Raw genomic sequence first — 22,818 nt, forward strand, 5'->3', positions numbered from 1 at the left:
GTCCCATGAAAAACCACGAAATCCCCTCCTCTCCGTTCAGTGTGACACACGTGACACACCTGGAGCCCCTCTTCCTCCTCTGCTCAATGCAACCTCAGCTCAGGATGCTGCTCCTGATTTAACCAAAGCCCCCAGTTGTAAGCTCTTTCCTCTCCAATCATTTTCCCTCCTCTTAACCTTTCATGAGCCCAATCCATGTGATGCCACCAGTGGCTCAGTGCTCCTCTGCCACTGCTCTTTGCTGGCACAACTTGTGCATCCTCCCACTCCAGTTGCAGCCTCCATTGCTACTTGACGATTGTTGCCTTGTCCTATGTCACCATCAAACAGCTACACCTCCCGTGGCAGAGAAACCATAGCATCTTCATCTCCCACAGTCACAGAGTATTGACAACACCATATTGTATTCGGCACAACCCTTGCAGTATCCATGCAACATGTTGTTTCACATCCATCCACTGATAGTAGGTTTATGTTTTGATAACTTAGGTCTTCTTGTGTTATTTGGATTGGCGTGCTAATTTTTATTGTTCACTAGATTGTTTTCCAGGACAATTAATTGGGAACTGATTGAGTTGCAGCATTGGAAAGCACCTCTTTGAATCAAGGTAGAGTCTTACCTCTCTTTCTTAGTTGTGGGCAGTTTTCCATAATGGTCGGGCATTGTAGATCACAATATTCACTATGATCTTTGTATTTGATCGGTTTGAATTGAGTGTTATGTGTGGATGAGTTTGATGTCCATGAGAAGAACAGATTGGTTATGACAATAATATAATGAGGCCAACGGTGACATGAAAGAGGTATTAGTTAGTTATTGAATCAACAGAAGCTATTGAGATTGTTAAACAAAAAGATAAAATTAGAATAACCTCAGTGGAAGTTAGAGGTATTACTAGCAAGAATGATTGCACATCTAGATCCCTAAGGATAATTGTGTTAATTTTCTCAAATGATTAACCATGATAAATATGTGATCTTGTGGATTGAGTTTTGCTTTAGTATAAATTGTTCAAATTAGAAATTTGATCAATAATTCAGAATTAAATCATCTATTTAGGAGTGTGAATGATATAGTGACTTCATGGATTTGTGATGGCATATGATTGTATACTCGTAACATCAATAGAATAATCTTGGATGTTTATATCCATGTTGTTTAGGATGTTGGTCATTTAGGAGATTGGTCTTGATGTGCTAGATCATATGGAGAAGCTGTTTTACCAGGTTGTTTGATATGCTTGTATTGTCTACCGCCATTGTATTCTTATTACCTTCCTTTTTTGATAATATATTATCGATACATGTGTCTCTGATGATCTATAATCAGCAATTTACAGTAGCAATATGTTATATCTTACACCGTATTAGAGTTTGATTGTGTACCTATTCATGCACTTTTTTACAGTGTGTGTATATATGTGATGCATGTGATATTTATCCAGGATGGGCAATGCATTTTCTGTGATTAATTGATGTAGAGTAGAATGCTACCATAGCATAGAACATGATGAACCTAGAGCATAACATCATAGTCGAATGATTTTCTTGCTAATACGAATAGGGTCTTTGGTCCATTAGGACGATCTCAAACCATATAGCAATTTGTACTGTCTTTTCTTTCACTTTGACCATGTCTGGTATGCCAACAAGTACGATGTGTTTGCTGCAACACGCTCAACTACCTTCAGCAGTCATGCACATGTTGGAATGCAGACGAGCAACACTCTATCACAGAAAAGGAGTGTACAAGCCTACACACATTAAATAGGTCCACACGCTTTGATTGGTGGATTGTAGTGAGCAGATGTGGAGCTCTTTAAGTGAATCATTGCATTGTCTGTCTATATTGTGTTTGTACAGCTGTCATATGATATTCATGATGGATATAACCTCTACAGTTTACATACTTTGTTTTCATCATTTATATGATATTGGGAACCTTGCTGTAATTGAGCCTTATTTTGTACATATAATCTACTTTTCATATTTGTGTTCCCTTTCTCTATGTCACCTTCAGGGTTAGGTTATCTTTCAGGTTGATTGCTAGATATTCTTGGACGATTGCTGCATCTTGATTGAGGTATAATTTTGTTGCTCGGACGTGATTGTAGATCACGTGCACTGAGGGAAGTCTGTTGTTAGCTTACCAGCCTCAGGCAGGGTGTAACAATATAAACTTCAGGAAGTCAGCTGAGAAGGGGGCAACACATGCCAGCACACACTAGGGTCAATGTCTATTTTTCCCTTACAAATATGTCTTTTCAACTAACAACTAGCAAGAGTGAAAATTATTTTCTTAATTAACCAGCACTGCTTAACCAGCCAGGTTTGTTTTTAAGATTGTTAAGTCACCAAAATTGTTAGATTCATCAAACCTATGGAACGCATTTCTATGCAAATTAAACATTAGGGTGCATCATACCTACTTGAGTCAGGCAGACATATGGACTTGGGAGGTGGTACACTCGGATTCACTGCTTATCAAACAGTTGTTGCAAATTCGTGACCTTATCCTGACGGCTACCGGGTCATTTGGCAAGTGCTATGCAGAGGTTGGCAGATTGGTTTGAGCATGATGGAGGTGTGGCCAGGGCTTATGACTTCTTTAGGTGTCCCACTCCTAAGAAACTTGGGTGCGGACAGTGTGGAAGGCCTACATCCAGCCTAACCTAGGTACGGACAATGTGGAAAGCCTACATCCAGCCTAGCCATGAAGTTATGCCGACTGCCCACTAGAGAAAGACTTGACTATTTGGAGGATCGGTGTTGTCCCTTTTGTAGGCGAGAGATGGAGATGCAAGAGTACTTGTTCTTTGGGTGCCCTCTTGTTGCGGCTTATAGCAGAGGATCTGAGAGCAACTACATATGTGCAAGAGATGTCTACCTTCCGTTGGATGTTGCGAGTCTTCGGGCATTTCTTCAGAGGAAGTCATCTCTTGACTAAAGCTTAACACCTTGCGATGTCTGCTTTGATACATTTTGTATGGAGAGCTAAGAATAGTTGTATCTTTGATGAGGGACACTTGGAGAGTGAGAGGATCTTTAAAAATGTACAAATCCATGTTTACCGGTCATTAGGAGTGTTTTCTGACATGAAGCACTATTGATTGTCGGGTATTATATTCTGGACTTGCATTGATATAAATATTTTACTTACAAAAAAAACATTGCGCAGGTATCCTACTTATTGATATTGCAACAGAAGCATGCAAACACACAATGGTTAAGATCTAGTTTAATTTTCCACAAATTTGTCGTTTTAAACTAACAATTCACAAGAATGAAATTTGTTCTCTTAGCTTATCAGCACTGCCTAAATAGCAAAGTAATATCTTGAAATTATTTGATCATCAAAGTAATAGATCTCATCAAAACTATGGGATGCATTTCTATGCAAATTAAATTGGCACCCAGGTAACTAAATTATTGATATCACAACATACAGCATAGTAATCTGCCAAACAGATAAAACACCATTCAAATTTGAGTATTACAGTGCCAAACACCATTACATGCAACAAGAAAAGGCTACAGACAGGATAAAATGAAATAAGTACAAACAAAATCTAATAAAATTTACCTTGTCCATTATGATGCTTAGAATTCTCACACCAATATGTTGCATGCCTTCAAACTGGCTAGTGCTGATCTGTAACAACTAAAACTTCTGAGTCCAAAGAAGTAAATTATGTATGTTGATGGCAACAAGCCCAATCATGTAACTAGTGACAACATTTAAGTGCAGAAACCTGATAAGAAAGTGAGATTAATTCTTGCAAGTGAAGCACTAGCCAATCTACTGATGATCTGTCCCTGACATTCATAGCAATCCTTGCCAAAGAAAGATCAAAATGTGCTGGGTTTGATCCAACTGCAGTTGGTAGACAGCTCAAACACCTAGATGTTATGAACATATTATCAGCAATTATTGACATGGCCATAATTTTTGCCTCTCAGTGAAAATATTATTGCACACACTGAACCAGGAAATTAATATAAAATAATAGCATAAAAAATCAATTGCATAATACAAGCAAGTTGCTTCTTTTAAAAAGCTGAGAAATATCAGTAAATGAGGTGACAACATGATCGTGTATATTTGAGAAATGGAATGGAATTTTTTAGCTGCATCTTAGCACAATGAGCTACAAAGTGACGTGGACCGTGCCATGGGATTCAATGCAGGAGATACCAAGACATCGCGATGCTATGTAAGTCAACATATGGATAAAATAGAATATAAGAATCCACCCAGTTCTCTGGAAACATTGTGTCAAAACAAAGCTGTGATTATTTAAGTCCATCTCATTCTTCATAAAAACCAGTTACATAGTTGATGCAAGAGTGTATATTGCAAGCGTTTTCACTAAACGGGAGCAGGATTTTCATCGATGAAAATGATTATGAACATCCCAAGGAATTTACAGGGATGCAAATATGGACATGCTAACATAAATATTAGCAGAGGAATTGTCAAAGTCATGAAACTTGTAGCAGTCAACCAATATTGCAGTGAAATATTACGCCTAGAAGTTAATTTGAGTTAATATAGCTCATTTACCAATATCACAGTGAAATATATTACACCTAGAAGTGTAAGTTTTTTGAGTTAATAGTAGCTCATTTACTCAAGTATTTTGAGTAAGTTTTTTCATCTAGACATGGCAGGTTGTAACGCCCAACCTTATTGTCAATCATCAAAGAAGAGAGGAGTGATATCAACAATTTAAATACCACAAATTCTAAATAAACCAGGAAAATCAGAGCATCACTAATTCACAAAAAAAGTACAATACTCTTGAAATATAAAGGATTTTACATACTCAGCAGCAAAAAGCCTGGTGCGATATCTGAGAAGATTCTCCCTCTTATAAGCGGAACCAAATATGTTGGCAGAACCATGCACCTGCTCCCCTTTCGAGCTAGCAATCATGTTTTCATCATCTTCCCCATAATAGGACCCCATGTGACCATCAGATTTGTCATTTATTTTACTACTACTGACTGAGTTTGAGTAGTTATCAGATGCAATCCTTCTATTCGGTGTTGCTAGAACCTAGCAGAGCATTTAAGATATGTAGTGATTGCATAAGGAAATTACGTAGTCTGCAAATAAGCATAAATTAAAGATGACAACTACAATAAATTTAGCAAAATCAGGTATGCTTCTTGTAGACTAAACAAAGCAACTACAGTTAAGGGTTAATGGAGATTGTTAAATTGATAAAAATATTCTGAAGCTTATGGCCATCATAATAATTACGAATAACAATTTCCACAACCAAAAGGATTTATCAATAAAAGCACAGTGCATAAGTTTAGACAACATTAAAAATATGACAAATTGGAACAATTTTGTCAAGTATAACAAGTCAATAGATATGTCAAAGCAGCATTATCTTGCATCTGCAAACATGTGTTAAGAGGTGGATATTTGTTATTGTCTTCAGCTACCATGCCACATACAACATGCTGTCCATTAGGGATGTAAACGAGCTGAACCGAGCCGAACAGTATTGAACCGAGCCGAACAGTATTAGGCTCGAGCTCGGCTCATTTAAGTTATATTCGGGCTCGAGCTCGAATCGATCTTTTATCACAAGGCTCGAGCTCGGCTCGTTTTAGAATTATCAAGCTCGCGAACAGTTCGAGCTCGGCTCGTTATTAGCTCGATTATCAAAGTTAACGAGCCTAACTCGTTAAGCGAGCTCAGGCTCGTTTTCGGGCTCGTTTAGAGCTCGTTTTTAGCTCGTTTTAGAGCTCATTTTTTTGCTCATTTTAAAGCTTATTTTAAGGCTCGTTTTAGAACTTGTTTTTTTGACTCGTTTTAGAGCTCGTTTTTTGGCTCGGTTTAAGGCTCATTTTTTTTGCTCACGAGCCTATAAACGAACATGTTCGCGAGCTCACGAGTTGAATATCCTTAAGCTCGAGCTTGGCTCGATAAAACTGTCGAGCTCGAGCTCGGCTCGAAATCGAGCTTGAGCTCGGCTCGATAAGATAAACGAACAAACTCGAACGAGTTTTTTACCGAATCGAGTTTCGAATAGCTCGCGAACCGTTTGGTTCATTTACATCCCTACTGTCCATGTCATTGTATGCTCTTTAGTAAGGTCTAATTCTACATTAAGGAATAATTAAACTCAACTAATTGAGCTCTATATGCAAATGTTCCTAAAACATCCAATTATTTCCCAAAAAGTATATTTATTGTTTTAATGATTTTTCTAAGTATTTCATTGGCACTTCTAACCATTAACTAAATTTAGGAATGTGGGGTCATGCTCTATAAAAGCAATTTTTGTTTTGTGTTTTCCTCAAGTAGAATAAAGAAATAAGCATCTTCGAAGCTCAAGTGTTCTAGCTCTATTTTGTCTTCTCTAAGGCGCACTCAAGTTACCATTCACTAACTTGGTGCTTGAGGTCTAGGACTGTAAATGAACAAAAGAAAGCAAACTAGATTTTCAAACAACTTATTAAATTAAATCAACAAGCTTGAATGCATATGTATTCAACTTTTAAATGAGTTTAAACTATTCATGAACAATATCCATGAAGAAAGCTTGTGGACCATCTTGTTTATGTTTATTCAATATGCACAAAATCAATCAAATAAATAGATTGAACACTTTTTTAAATTACATGAACAATTTTAAACACATGTATTCAGTTTGTTAATATTTACGAGCACAAAGATTTTGAATTGTTCATGAACAATATCCACAAACAAAGCTCATGAACCATGTCCATCAACAAAGTTCTTATCAAACTTTTAAATAAACAAAGCTCTCAAGATTTAAAAAAAAAAAACAAGCCTATAATATGAAACTCACTAGACAACCAAACAAACTTAAAAATATAAAAATTTCAAACAATCATACAAACTCGAATTAAGAGCTCGATAACATCTAAACAAACCATTCTCAAGATCAAAAAAAAGAAATCAAGCCAAGCTTAAACAACAGCTTGTTGATTGACTTAGCTCGGTTATCTTATAAAACAAGCTTGAACAACACAAAACTTGATTCAGCTTAAACAACTCAATGACACCTAATGTCGATTATAATGAAGCATGGTTTAAAATCTCAAATTGTATCGGAGTTTCGGTCTATGACTGAAATGATACGGTTTCAGTGTCGTATCTACCGTGTCGATGTGGTTTCGGTATTTTTAAAATATAAAATATATTAACTAAAAATAAATTTTTTTAATTTAAATATTTAAAAAATAAAAAATATTTTTTAAAAGGAAAACATTATAGATATAAATAAATAAAAAAATATTATATATGTTTAGAATTAAAATAAATAAAATATATAATTAATTAAGGTTTAATTAAGCCTTTTTAGATTATTCCTATCATAGTTAGGAGTTGACTAAGATACAACAACAACAACCAAGCTTTATCCCACTAGGTGGAGTTGGCTATATGGATCCTTTTACGCCATTAAGCTCTATTTCATACTATATCATCATCTATACTTAAATAAATTTTATTTTATTTTATTTATTTCCCTTCTTTTTGATAGGAATGGGAGCCTTAGCGCAACGGTAAAGTTGTTGCTTTGTGACAAAAAGTCATAGATTTGAATCTTGAAAACAGTCTCTTGCAAAAATAGAGTAAGGTTGTGTACAATGGATCCTTCCCCTGGGACCCGCATGGCGGGAGCTTTGTGCACTGGGTTGCCTTTTTTTTTATTTTTGCTAACCAAGTCTTTTTTGGTCTTCTTCTTCCTTGTTGATATGTATGTTTGTCATAATTTCACATTGCCTAACTGAAGTATTTATTAGTCGTCTAAGTATATGTTCGTACCATCTTAAACGTCTATCAGAGTTTTCACTCAATAGATACAACTCCGACTTTCTCTCTAATGCTCTCATTTTTTATTCTGTCCATCCTCCTATGTCCGCACATCCACAATAATATCCTCATCTCTATTGTCTCATTACGTCTAATATTGCTAAACTTAAATTTCATATATTTTGTCTTTATTCTACTCAACCTAAAACATTTCTCTTCTAGTGTTTCCCATCAAAATTCTAATTTAGCATTTACCCTTTTATATGTTTCATTTACCAAAACAATATCATCTGTAAAAAATATGTACCACGGTATTGTGTCTTGAATATGTGTAGTGAGTTCGTCCATAATTAACGTAAAAAAATAAAGACTTGAGTTAATCCTTGTTGTAACCCTATCTTTATTGGAAATGCTTCAGTTACTCTGCCTAAAGCCTTTACCCTGGTTATTACATCCTTATACATATCCTTATTTAGTTCAAAATATGTTACGCTAACACCTCTCTTTTCTAAAATTCTCCATATAATTTATTTTGGGACTCTATCATAAGATTTTTCTAAATCAATGAATATCATGTGTATTGTGTTATGCCCAATGCGGGTGCATGCTAGAACACATTTCGTAAACATGTGCAGCGAAAAATAAAACAATAATAATTCCTAATTATTACACCACACGCATCACACACATACAAGGATACAACATGTCAAACATGATCGCATAATTAAAATTTTATGAGAATTAAATTTATGTTAGGTATACCTTACGGATGACCTGTAACGAGAAGGGCATCAACCGTAGCGATGTTGTCAAACCTCGCCTCTATTCGTATCCATGCCGAGCTCCTCAAGCCAACTCCTTGAGTACAAGCCTCTCCTTCAGAAGTTACTAGCCACAAGCGAAAAAGAGGGATCAAGAGGAAGAAAAAGAGAAGCACACAAGAGAGTCTCCCTTGTGGTGGTCATGGCAACAAGAGGAGGCGGCAGGAGAGAGAGGAGAGGGAGAGAAAGATTGGATTTTCAAAAGTCAATCAATCAAATAATGAAACTTATATCTAATTCTCTCCCAATTACATCTATATATAATCCTCTTTAATGAGTTGGATTAGAAAGTCCAAATCCAATCCATTATCCCTTAATCAAAAATTATCCCATTAACCCCCTTGGTTTGGTTCACAACTAAACCAAGTTGATTCACAACTAAACCAAGTTGGTTCATAACTAATTCATGATTAAACCAAATATGGTCCATCTCTACCATAAGAGATGTAGCCTATCTGTGCTTCCATTATGACAAATATTTTCATATTTGTCTTATGTATGGTCCAACCAAACATTTATCTCTTGATCTAAGAATCATATTATTTAACTTATTTTATATCTTTTAGAGACTCATTAGTGCGTGTGACGCAATAGGTTGTCGGTTTATCTTGGTCATCCATAATTAACTACTTAATTATAAAACGATTATGAGTGGCATCTAGTAGTACATCATGATCCGTAATTAGCCAGAAAATCATAGTTGATCTTAGAATTAATTCTAAACCCTTCAGCAGTTACAGTGAGTCGTACCTTGTTCCTTTCACTCGTCTTATACCTATTTGGTTTAGGACACGGTTTATGTGTCTGTCCCCACTAAACTGATTACGTCATACCTAGCCCAAGTAATATTTCCTCATTTTACGGATTCAAATTACTTGTACATGTGTCTAAGAGTCTCGCACTTTTAATATATGATGCTTTGGCCAAAGACTTTGAGTAATAATCCTAACGAGTGGTTATAGGGTATACGTCTCCTCGCAAGGAGCGGTGAATCCTCTGTGGGCTATCCAAACATCTTCGGGCATTTTAACTTATACCCAAGCATCCTGGGTCCACATCTCAATGAGGTACTTGCTTAAGATGTCAAAGTATAAGTCTCCATGACCAAGATGACTTGTATACCTCAAGTGAAAGAAAACATGCACTCGAGCTACAGTAAGAGCTTCATAGACATATCCATATATATAAATAACTATATGAAGTCTTACCGCGAGTCCCTTCAATGAACTAGCATCCACGTTCTCTCAACATCCCAATGTCTTTGCCAAGTGAGAAAACAACTGCTTGGTGAATCAAGGAGTATAACCCGTGCTAGTCTTATAGAATTGATGATGTCCGAATGCATCAATTCAACGACTAAGAAAATTTCAATACGTTCATAATTGCACATGTATTGATAATTACTAGTTGTGATCCAAGCACAATTTCTCTCATGCTATGAATTATATTGCGGACATTCAGTAAATGAGTTTAAGATAATCAAACATATAATATGCACTCAAATAGTGAATCTATATTTAGTAAAAATCGTAAGATGATTGTCTTAGGACATCCCTCAAAATCTAACAAAGTGTGGATCTTGTTTTTGTTCCCAATATTTTTCAATTAGTTGCTAATATGTATAGCTTCTATTTCGACCTTCCAGGCATGAACTCAAATTAATTTTCGATCATCATGGTCTCCTTCCTTAATTTATTTTCATTATTTTTTCTAAAGTTTCATTATATGGCTTATTAATTTAATACCCCTATATTTTATACATTTTTGTACGTCTCCCTTATTTTTATATAAGGGAACTAGAGTAATTACCCTCCATTGATCAGGTATTCTTTTCGTTTTCAATATCATGTTAAATAATTTTGTAAATCATTCAATACCTTATTTCCCTAGGCACTTCCATACCCTTTATCGGATATCATCTGGTCCACGACTTTTTCATTATGCATCCCATTTAAAATTTATTCTACTTCTAAAGTTTGAATTCTATGATAAAAAATTAAATTTCTATACTCATTTGACCTACTTAAATTACCTAAGTTGATAACCTAAATCTTCATTAAAAAGTTGATGAAAATATATTTTCCACAGCTCTTTTATTTCTTCATCATTTACTAGTACCCTATTACATTCATCTTTAATACATTTTATTTGGATAAGATCTCTTGTCTTCCTTTCTCTCACTTTAGTTATTCTATAAATATCTTTTTCCCTACTTCTGTATCCAATTTTTTATATAATCGTTCAAAAATTTTATTATTTGGTTCATTCACTACTTTCTTAGCCTCTTTCTTGGTTATTGTATATTTTTTAAAATTCTCCTCATTCTTACAAATATATATTCCTTATAAGTCCTTAACCCCCTCATGCGACCCCTCTGAAGAGTCATGTGACTCCTCTTGGAATTTTTTTTAAATATACAAAGGGCAGCCCGGTGCACGGGGTCCGGGGAAGGATCCATTGTACGCAGCCTTACTCTACTTTTTGCAAAAAAATATTTCCAGGATTCGAACCCGTGACCCTTTAGTCACAAAGCAACAACTTTACTGTTGCGTCAAGGCTCCCCTTCAGAATTTTTTAAAATATAAAATATAATATTTAAAAATAAATAAAAAAAAGAAAAAAATATGGAAATAAATAAATAACTTATTATATATTTTAAGAATTACAATATATAATTAATAAGATAATTTTATTATGATTTAATTAAACCTCTTTAGATTATTCCTCTCATAATTAGGAGTTGATTGTGATAATTAACATAAGTTCTCTGATTTAATTAAAAAAACCTCCCTGCTCTTCGCATAACCTAACCCCTCTGACGTAGTCTCAAGGGTCATGCAACCCGACCCCTCCGACATAGCCACAAGGATCACGCGACCCCTCCAATGCAGCCGCGAGGATCGTGTGACCCCTCCGATGCGATAGTTGGGATAGTGCAACCCCTCCGTCACGGCTGTGGGAGCCACACGACCCCTCCGGCGCGACTGCGAGGTCGTGCAACCCTGCTCCAGCATGTCTCCTCCGGCACGGCCGCGGGATATCGCGCCCTCTAGCACAGTCACTGGGGTTACACGACCCCTTCAACAAACAATGAGGGGCACACAACCACTCTGGCGCTGTCACGAGAGTCACACGACCCCTCCGATGCGGCCAGAGGAATCCCGCAAGCCTTTTGCGGCGACCGCAGAGGTTGCGTGAGGCCCAACGGCTACCACGAGGCCTAGTGCCAGGTCATGCCGATGTCGGTCCACGGGCGAAACGAAATGTTTCGCCTATTTCGACCGGTTCAAAATGATATTTTAATCCATGTAATGAAGTGACCACATAAGAAGTCCTTACGCACTTTGCCATGGAAAGAGGGAGAGTGAAACAAGGGAAGAAGCAAACGAGGAAAGTTGGAAGACATACTCAAGGCCTTGGCATGAGGTTCAACAAGATAAATTGGTGATTCATGACCTCCTAAAAGAGTTTGAAGACATGAATGAGTATTCCATGGATGAGTCCTATAAACTTGGTGACCAACTGACATCACACTTGAAGAGGTACCCCTTCTCTTTAACAATGAGAAACTCAATTAAGAGTCAAAACATCTAAAGCAAGAGTTGTCCATATATATATCTAATCTAATCTACGATGGCTTGACCAGCTAGGGGTGTAAATGAACCAAGCCGCTCATGAGCTATTCGAAGCTCGATTCGATAAAAGCTCGTTTGAGCTCGTTTAATGAGGCTCGTTAAGATAAACAAACTAAGCTCAAGCTTCATAATATTCGGCTCGTTAACTCGTGAGCATATTCGTTAAGCTCATGAATCAACTTTTAAATAAAAAAATAATAGTTTTGATATTGAATTTATAGATTTTACACTACTTATAAAACATATAGACAAATATATTAAATTTATTTATTAGAATAAAATTATAAATTTTAATAAGAATATTATAATTTTCTCTAAATATATAATTTAGTATTTAATGAATATTTAAATTTATAATTTATGTTTATTAAGCTCGTTTAGACTCGATAAAACTCAAATAAGCTCGTGAGCCATGAATATATTCGTTAAATAAAGCTCGAGCTCGGTTCGATTATAAACAAGTCAAACTCAAACATTCAAGAATTCGGCTCGGCTCGGCTCAGCTCGATTACACCCCTATGACCAGCCAATCGATGGGGAGAATAAAGGTGTTCAAACCAAAAGAGGTCAGGGGCATTTGATCTACCTCAAAAAGCGAACAACTTTCTATGGTCAATCAAGCAATATTTTCTAGTCATGAGGATAAATGGTGGCATCTCCATGGTAAAAACAACTTCTATGCATCTCATTGGCATCTCCATACTTGAAGGAGTTTACTAGATGCAGCGCCCATTAACACTAGGGATAATTTTCAAGCAAAATTTTAGAGGCAATTTTAACACGAGTGTACACTTATTGGCCCAAGTAAAGTTGAGAATGCTCACTCAAGAATATGACCCTCGAACTTATGTCAAAGAATTTTCAAACTTATTCTAATTCCTATTATGGGAAGAAAAATATTGTTTTCTCGCTTTTGAATGCACTCAAACCATGGGTTAAAATGAAATTGAAAAGAGTAGGCATACAAGACCTCATCTCGCTTATAGACTTCAAGCAAACAGAAGAATCACCGCAATCAGGTCATAACCATAGTGATATCCTAAAGTCAAAGTTTTAATAACAGGTACCACCATGGTGGTTTCATAAAGTATCGAGACAAGTCTTCATCTAGCCATAACAATGGAGTAGGCAACTATAGCAAGAAGGGCAACAATGCACTGCCTGAAAGTAGTAGCAATCAAAGTCATGGAAAATATTAAGGCAGATCACTAAAAGAAGGCATATGAACCACAATCTTATTTCCTATATGAAGTACCACGCCAAGTATGTGATTATCCAAAAAGGGTAAAGCCATATGCACTTGTTGGGAGAAGAGAAAAAGGAGGAAGATACCAAGCTTGGGCCAACATTCTTATAAAAGTATAATGTCAAGCAAGAATTTTAAGGGTTCATTAGCTAAGAACAATGCTCTTGTAGATGCTCGAGCTGCTGATCTCTTTATTTCATAGGAAACAAGTGAGAAAATGCATCTCAAAGTGAGAAGAGATAAAGGCAAGCTAAATATTGTCAGTAGGAAAGAAAAACTTGATCTCAGTACCTCCCGTGACATGGACATTGAGCTGGGACAAGAGGAATGATCTTGTAATTATATGTGATGACTATGATTGTCATTAGGCAGGTTCCTTGGAACCATACATGGCATTATGATCTTATAATTCCTTTTTCAATTAGCATTTGTGTCCTAGAACAAGAAAATAAATGATTAATACTGGTGCATATAGGGAAAGACAACCCCATCAAATCATTATCCACTATACAAGCTACCAAAAGGGTCTACTATAGAGAGAGATTACTTATTTCAAGACACTCCAGGAAAAGGCACATAAGATAGATATCTAAGTCGCGCCTATAGAATTGTTGAACCCAACAAGGAGGTATGCCATAGAATTGAATTGGTAGAGGAGCAAAACCATCACATTCCAAAGATAGAAGAATTAAGGGGGCGTTTGGTACGAGCATTTTCCATTTTCATTTTCTGGAAAACGCGCGTTTTCTGAAAAACGATGTTTGGTTTGCATTTTCCGCGCGCGTTTTCTAAAAAATTGGCTATCGTTTTCTAGAAAAACAGAAAATGACAAAAAGTCGTTTTCTGTTTTCTAGAAAACGCGCGTTTTCCAGAAAATGAAAATGAAAACGGTGCAAACCAAACGCACCCTAAGAAAGCAATTGAAGGAGTTACTAAGGTGGTGTTTGGTTCTCTCCTAGTAATCGGAATGGGAATGGGTATCATAGTATTATGGAATGGAAATGAGTATGAGCTTGGGTATCATTCTTAAAAATAATGTTTGGTTAGTTGAATATTTTCAATCGGAATGAACCTAAATTTCCTTTTTTACCCTTAAAGGAAAATAAGAGAAAAAATTAGATGGGAGGAAAAGTTGAATGTGAGAGAAACATATGATGAGAGAGAAAGTGATGGAAAAAATTGAAGAGAGGGAATGTATGATGAGAGAAAGTGAGGAGAGAGTGTATGATAGGAGAGATTGAGAAGAGAAAAGTATGATAAGAGAGAAAGTGTGCTGAGAGACAAAAAGTGATAGGAAAAAATGAAGAGAGAGAAAGTATGATGAGAGAAAATGAAAGATTGGTTAGAGAGAAAGTATGATGAGAGAGAAAGTGGGTTGAGAAAAAGAGTGATGGGGAAAATGAAGAGAGAGAAAGTGTGATGAGAGAAAATGAGAGATTGAGGAGAGAGAAAGTATGATGAGAGAGAAAGTGTGATTAGAGAAAATGAGAAGAGACAATGTGATAGGAGAGAATACAAAGAGAGAAAGTGTGATGAGAGATAATGAGGAGAGAATGGTAAGAGAGATTAAGGAGAGAGAAAGTATGATGAAAAAATAATGAGAGAGTGTGTAATGGGAAAGAAACTGTGATGGAAGAGAATGAAGAGAGAGAAAATGAAGAGAGAGAAAATGAGGAGAGAGAGTGTGTGATGGGAGAGAATATAGAGAGAAAATGGTAGAGAATATGTGATGAGAGAGAATGAGAAGAAAAGAAAGTATGTTAAGAGAGAAAATATTATGATAGAATAAGGAGAGAGAAAATATGATGAGAGAGAACAAGGAGAAAGAGTGTGAAATGAAAGAAAAATTGAACAAATATACTAAGGATATTTTTGTCCAAAACTTAATTTACATTCCTATTCCATCAAAACCTCAGGGAGGGGATGAGTTTCATCCATACTCAAGTTTTTGGGTTTCATTCCAAAATCTTAATTTCATTCCCATCAACCAAATACAAAATTTGGGAATGAATCCATTCCCTCATTCTCAAACCCCTAAACCAAACACCACCTAAATGTATGGTATATCCGCCCTTCAAATGAACCATATAGTGCACTAATCCTTTCCGAAAAGAAACATAATGGTCAAAATTAACTATCTCATTCCTCTCATTGCTGAATGTCAGATAGTTCACAAAGTTAGACCCAAGGTCACAAAAAGTAAGGTTAGCAAAGCGAGATAAACTAATAACTACTTGTGTGACTAGATATGGTGCATGGGTGTTCCTAGTAATGCTATTTTGCCTCAAGAATGCTCTGACAACTTTGTGCACTATAATTAACAGAGCACTTTAAGCTTCCTGATCACTTTGTTTTTTAATGGGACTATATTGTGATCTACAATCGAAGCATGGAGGAAAATGTAGAGCATATCAAGGATTGCGGTGACGTTTCGTGCCGGGCGGCACGAACGATTTTTACCGTTCCGTCGCCCGGCTGAAACCAGCACACGACACGCCGCGATTTCGGCGCGTGTATTGCGCGGGCGTGGGCTGTGCTTTCGGCGCGTGATACGCGTGTTGATGCGCGCCAACACAAGCGACACTCGCGACAGAAGGAATCGAATCGATTCGTTCTGTCGCGCGAAAAAACCCTATAAAACGTACCGATTAGCAGCAGCAGCGAGGCAAGGCGAGGCGTGGCGCAGCGAGGCAAGCAGCGGCGAGGCGAGCAGCGGCAGCGGCGAGGCGAGCACTAGTAAGGCGAGCAGCGGCAGAGGTACGATTCCCTATTCCCTATTCGTTTCGTCCCGTCTCGTATGCATCGCTGGCGGCGCCGGAGGCGTCCGGCGACGCCTTCGGCGCTGCCAGACCCTGCGATCCGCCGCTGTCGAGAGGCGTGATCGCTCCCAGCGGCGAGATCGGGTGCGCCTCGTGCGTGCCCGAGCGATTTTATTTATAAATCCTAATTCAATTTTCTTAATAAAAATTAAAATATATAAAAAATATATTTAAAAATCAAAATTTAATTAATATTCTGAAAAATTAATTTTTAATGTTTTAAATTGAATTTAAAAATTTTAAAAAAATTATAATAGATTTGTTTAAAATTTTAAAAAATTATAAAAATTCAGATATATATTATAATATTTTTTATTTAAAATTTAATTTATTTTAAAAAAATAATAATAAAAATTCAGATTTATATTCTAAAAAAAATAAAAATTCTAAAAAAACTAATAAATTAAATTTATATTTTGATATTTTTATTATTTTATATTTTTAAAATAATAATTAATAAATTAATTAATTTGTATAATTATTATATATAAAATAACATCTTTATGCTAATTTATATATTTATTATAGATAATATTTTTTATCTTAGAATTAATTTAAAATTTGGATCCATGAATATTAACTTTTGTACTTTTGTAATATGTTTAGAAATATTACAAGTCTTTTATTTTAAAAATTTTGATAAAGGTATGTTGTTATGTTTATGATTCCTAATAAAACACTATTAATCTTGTGCAATTCTGATCAATCTAAATTGAGAAAGATGAATTAATATTTTTAGGAGATTGTTTCAAATTTCAGAAATTGATGTTTATAGTTTATATACTTAATTTGTAAATTTACAATGATAAATACATTTTTGACATTATAAAATGATTATCATTACCTAGAAATGTATATTATCCTTACTTTTTGTATAATGCATAGGTAATGGCACCAAAACAACAATCTCATGATCCAGCTTGGAGACACGCACATCGATTAGAAAATCGATTCCATTGCCAATGTTTGCATTGCGATATGATTGGACGCGGTGGCGGCGGGGTCACACGCTTAAAACAACATCTTGCTGGTGGATATCCGGATGTTTCTAATTGTCCAAAAGTTTCTCAAGAAGTTCGTCGTGTAATGAAAGAGGAACTTGATGGCAGAAAAGCATTAAAGTATAAACAACAACGAGAACGTGAACTTGTTGATAGTCGAAGCTCTAAAGAACCAATCTATGATGAAATGGAAGGTCGTGGTGAAGTTCCAAATGACGAAGACTTTTTAGCAGCTCTCAGTGTCTCTCGAACTCAATATGACTATGAGCAAAATATGCAACATAGAAGTGGCTCTGGTGCTAGTGGAAGTGGCTCAACTACTGCATCAACATTAGGAAGGAGTGCAAGTGTTCGTATTACTTCAACACAAGGTGGTATTGGTCGTTTTTTTTCTTCTATGGGACGAAAACATGCAGTTGATATTGCTGATATTGATCCACTAGCATTTCCAGACCAAACTAGCAAACAAACTAGGATTGATGATGCATATTCAAAAGAGAATAAGAAATCAATCGGTAAAAGTATTGCTAAATTTTTCCATTTTAATCATATTCCCCCAAATGCAGCAAACAACACATACTACCGTAGCATGGTGTCCAACATCCAAAAATCTGGTCCTGGTATTCAACCTCCGACTGCATATGAAATTGCCGACCCATATTTAGATGAACAAGTGGAGGAGATCAAGACTTGGATCCTATCATGCAAGAAGCAATGGAGCTTATATGGGGTTACGTTGATGTGTGATGGTGGGACAGGACCTATACGGATGAGCATGATCAACTTTCTACTATATTGCAATAGAAAGGTGATATTTCATAATTCTATTGATGCAACTACAGACTATCATGATGCACCCTATATATTTCGTTTGATGGATAGTGTAGTTCACGAGATAGGTGCAGAACATATAGTACAGGTGATTACAGATAATGGTGCCAACTTTAAAAGGGTTGGAGAGATGTTGGAGCAAAGGTATCAAATATTATTTTGGACACCATGCGCAGCACACTGTATCGATTTGATGATGCAGATATTGGTAAGCTCGATATAGTGAAGAAGGTAGTGAAAAAATGTCAATCTTTAACAAAATTCATCTATAATCATCATTGGGTTCATGGATTAATGAGGAAATTTATTGATGGAGAGATTCTGCGACTAGGAGCGACTAGATTTGCCACTCAGGGGGCGTTTGGTTCTTTCCTAGGAATAGGAATCGGAATGGGAATCATTGTATTGTGGAATGGGAATGGGTATGAGCATGGATATCACTTTTAAAAGCAATGTTTGGTTAGTTGCATATTTTCTATCGGAATAAATCAAAATTTCCTTTTTTACCCTTAAAGGAAAATAAGTGAAAAAATTAGATGTGAGAGAAAGATGAATGTGAGAGAAAAATATGATGAAAGAGAATGATAAGAGAGAAAATGTGATGAGAAAGAATGAAGAGAGAGAAAGTGTAATGAGAGAAAATGAGAAAAGAGAGTGTGGTAGGAGAGAGCATGATGAGAGACGATGAGAGAGAAAATATAATGTGAGAGAAAGTATGATAGGAGAAGATGAAGAGAGAGAAAACGTAATGAGAAAAATGAGGAGAGAGTGTGTGATGAGAGAAATTGAGGAGAGAGAAAGTATAATGAGAGAGTAAGTGTGATGAGAAAAAAAAAGAGAACAGTGAGTGTGATGGGAGAGATTGAGGAGAGAGAAAGTGTGATGAGAGAGAAAGTGTGTTGAAGAAAAAAAAGAGGGAGTGTGACAAGAGAGATTGAGGAGAGAGAAAGTATGATGAGAACGAAAGTGTGATGAGAAAAAAAGAGAAAATATAGTGTGATGGGGGAGATTGAGGAGAGAGAAAGTATGATGAGAGCGAAAGTGTGATGAGAAAAAAAGAGAAAATAGAGTGCGATGGAAGAGATTGAGGAGAGAGAAAGTATGATGAGAGAAAAAGAAGGATGAGAGTGCGATGGAAGAGATTGAGGAGAGAGAAAGTATGATGAGAGAAAAAGAAGGATGAGAGTGCGATGGAAGAGATTGAGGAGAGAGAAAGTATGATGAGAGAAAAAGAAGGATGAGAGTGCGATGGAAGAGATTGAGGAGAGAGAAAGTATGATGAGAGAAAAAGAAGGATGAGAGTGCGATGGAAGAGATTGAGGAGAGAGAAAGTATGATGAGAGAAAAAGAAGGATGAGAGTGCGATGGCAGAGATTGAGGAGAGAGAAAATATGATGAGAGAGAAAGTGTAATGAGAAAAAAAAAGGAAAGAGAGTGTGATAGGAGAGATTAAGGAGAGAGAAAGTGTGTGATAAAATGATGAGAGAGAAAATATGATGAGAGAGAATAAGGAGAGAGAAATGAAATGAAAGAAAAAATAAATATATATATTTTGATATTTGATATTAAGGGAGAAAATTTTAGTTTTAGGTCAAGGGTATTTTTGGAATAAGGGAATATTTTGATTGATGAAAATAGGGTAATGGCTCATTGAAGGGGAGGTACATGGGAATGAGTTATTACCCAATTTCAAGGATTCATTCCCTTATTTGCATTCCTATTCCTATAATCCAAACATTAACAATGGCAAACAATGATTCTCATTCCCATTCCCCACTCCTATTCCCCTAAACCAAACGCCCCTCACTTTCTACTGTTAAAATCGTTGAATCAGAAAAAAGTCGGATTAAAGGTCATGTTCTCTTCTGAGGATTGGGAAGCCTCTCGATATTCTAACACGACTGAAGGTAAGGAGGTGCAAAAAATTATTATGTCTGTCAGATTTTGGGACTATATCGCAGATATTCTTATAGCAGTAGAACCGTTGTACGTTGTTCTACGTAAAGTTGATATGGACAAGAAGCCACAAATGGGCAACGTTTACCGCTTAATTCATGAAGCAAAAGAGGAAATTAAGAGGCGTCTACAATCACCGACCAAGTATCAACATTACATTGATATAATCACTACAAGATGGGATGATCAAATGGGAAAACCTATTCATTTGGTCGGTACGTATTTTTTAATGATAACGAATTTTTAATATTGTTATTAATAATTATATATGTTTAATTATTATTGGCTATTATCTCAATCCGGCATATCAATATCGTTATAATCTTGGCACAAATGATGATTTATTAGTGGCCCTCAGACATATAATATCAAGACTGCATACAAACACAGAATCAATTGCTGAAACTATTAATGAAAGTCGATTATTTCGAGAGGCATATGATTCTTTTAGCGATCCTATTGCAGTTTCATGCAGATATAAAATGGATGCAGGTAAATATAGTAAAAATTATTACTAATTATTGTCAACAAATATAAATAATTATTTTAATTTTGTTCTTATTTATCTTACAGCTGAGTGGTGGTTACAATATGGAGGATCAGCTCCAAATTTGAAAAAGATTGCAGTACGAATTCTCTCACTGACAACGTCTTCAAGCGGTTGTGAAAGAAATTGGTCAACTTTCTCCCTCATTCATACAAAAGTACGAAATCGTCTTTCTTATCGTCGCTTGGAGAAGATGGTCTACGTTCATTATAATATGCGTCTTCAACTAAGAGCAATAACAGAAGAGAATGAAGAACAGGAGTCTGGTGATGTAGACCCATTTGATATTGGATTTGTCCAGGTTGAGAATGATCCAATGATGGATTGGTGGAGCGCTGTTGAGGCTGAGAATCCATTACTTGATGAAGCAGGAGACCCACCACGACCATCTCAATTTTTTACTCAACAGATTGAAAAAATACAAGCTAGAGGAGATATCTGCGAGGAAGAAGATGATGAAGCTTTTGATCAAGAATTTCGATTTTCTGGATCTCGGTCTAGGCGTTCTCAAACATCACAAACCCAACCAAAGTCCATAGATAAAGGCAAAGGCAAAGCTCCTGCAATTTTTACTAAAAAGAAAGAAAAAGGCAAACCTCCTACTTTTATGGGAAGTGGTCTATTTAGAATTAAAGACAATCCACTCGATGCAATTGATGAGCAAGAACATGATGACAGTGATGAAACATCATCACCTTCTGACACTGTAGTTCGACGAGAAGTTCGAAATGAGGATAGTGATGTTGATAGCAGTGCAAGTACTCATAGAAGTGATGACAGTGGTGATGCATCTAGTGGTAAAAATTATGTCACCCCTACTCTAGCACCAGAGTCATGGACATGTGAGATAGATTACACACATGCAACTCAAGATGATGATCATGGAGCTAGAAGTAGTACTATTCAATATCAACGTCGATATAAGGGTGACAAACAAAAGAAAGCTCATAATTATCAAGATATGCGGGAGAGTTTAGCTGAGATTGATTCTAGTCGAAGTTCATCATACTCGCAACCTTCTTATTATAACTCTGATGCATCATATGGTGATCCGTCATACCAGAGCTCGGGGACGTATGCTTATCCTTATCCTTATCCGGTGCCTGTACCTGTACCCGTTCCGATTTCAGTGGTGCCAGTTCAAATCCAACATCCAGTGATGAATCGAGACACGCTGCTGAACATGTGGAGAAATCAATATCAATATTGCATGTCATGGGATGCTTATTTAATCTGGTCATTGGAGAACTATGGAGTTGACCTAAGCAGAATGTCGCAAGAACCAATGCTTCCATCTGATTCACGCCACTCCTTTTGGTATTAATAAGGTAACATATTATGATGTATCAATTTTAATTCAAGTTATTCCTAGATCAACTTTTTTTAAAGAAAACTATATTTAATTATTTTTTCTAACCATATTAAGTTGTTCAATAATTAAGAATTTATATAAAATTAATATACAACTTATTTTTAAATTATACATAATAAACATATTTATCTAATAATTACTATATATAAATAAAAAATTACCGAAACAGTATCGGCACGGCACGATACGATACCGAAACCGTATCATTCCGGTCTGGGACCGAAACCTCGGCACGGGTCGAGATTTTAAACCTTGGAGCATATACAACAAAGTATTTTGAGTTCTAAGATTGAACCAACTCTTTGTGAAGACAGAAAAGCATTCATTTACCCCATCAGAAGTCAATCTACTTAACCATATTGTGTGAGAAGACACCATCAAGATGGATTCTGCAAAAATTCAAACAAATATAATTGGCTAGCAGCCCAGCACCAAAGCAAGTACTTGAACCACATTTCTTCCTAGGACTGGCAACTACTATTGGAAACACATCAAAGGTTGTTTAGAAATTGCATCTTCTTTCACTGATATGTTAAAGAAAGAGTCTGATGGGATTGGAGATCTGAGAACTTTCTTATTACTTTTATTCTCTTAGTTTTTTTTCTAATTCTTAGTCAAGTTACTATTAGCTAAGTCATGCTTGAGGCTGTACCTTAGTTCCAACAGACTGACCACATCACAGCAGCACTAGACATAGTTTAGCTACAATAATAAGTAGGTTGGACATGATAAGAGTGCAGAGTATTATAAGACATAACATAGTCATAAAGGCATGCAAAAAAATGAAGA

General features: G+C 36.1%; 1 protein-coding gene across 3 annotated transcripts in view; it reads right to left on the reverse strand.

Annotated features, from left to right (window-relative positions):
* LOC122030940 (protein SWEETIE) overlaps positions 1–22,818 on the reverse strand; it is a 107,457-nt gene that overhangs the window by 10,368 nt on the left and 74,271 nt on the right. The window lies entirely within an intron of this gene.

The sequence above is a fragment of the Zingiber officinale genome, chromosome 11A (assembly GCF_018446385.1).
Source record: "Zingiber officinale cultivar Zhangliang chromosome 11A, Zo_v1.1, whole genome shotgun sequence".
Taxonomy (NCBI): Eukaryota; Viridiplantae; Streptophyta; class Magnoliopsida; order Zingiberales; family Zingiberaceae; genus Zingiber; species Zingiber officinale.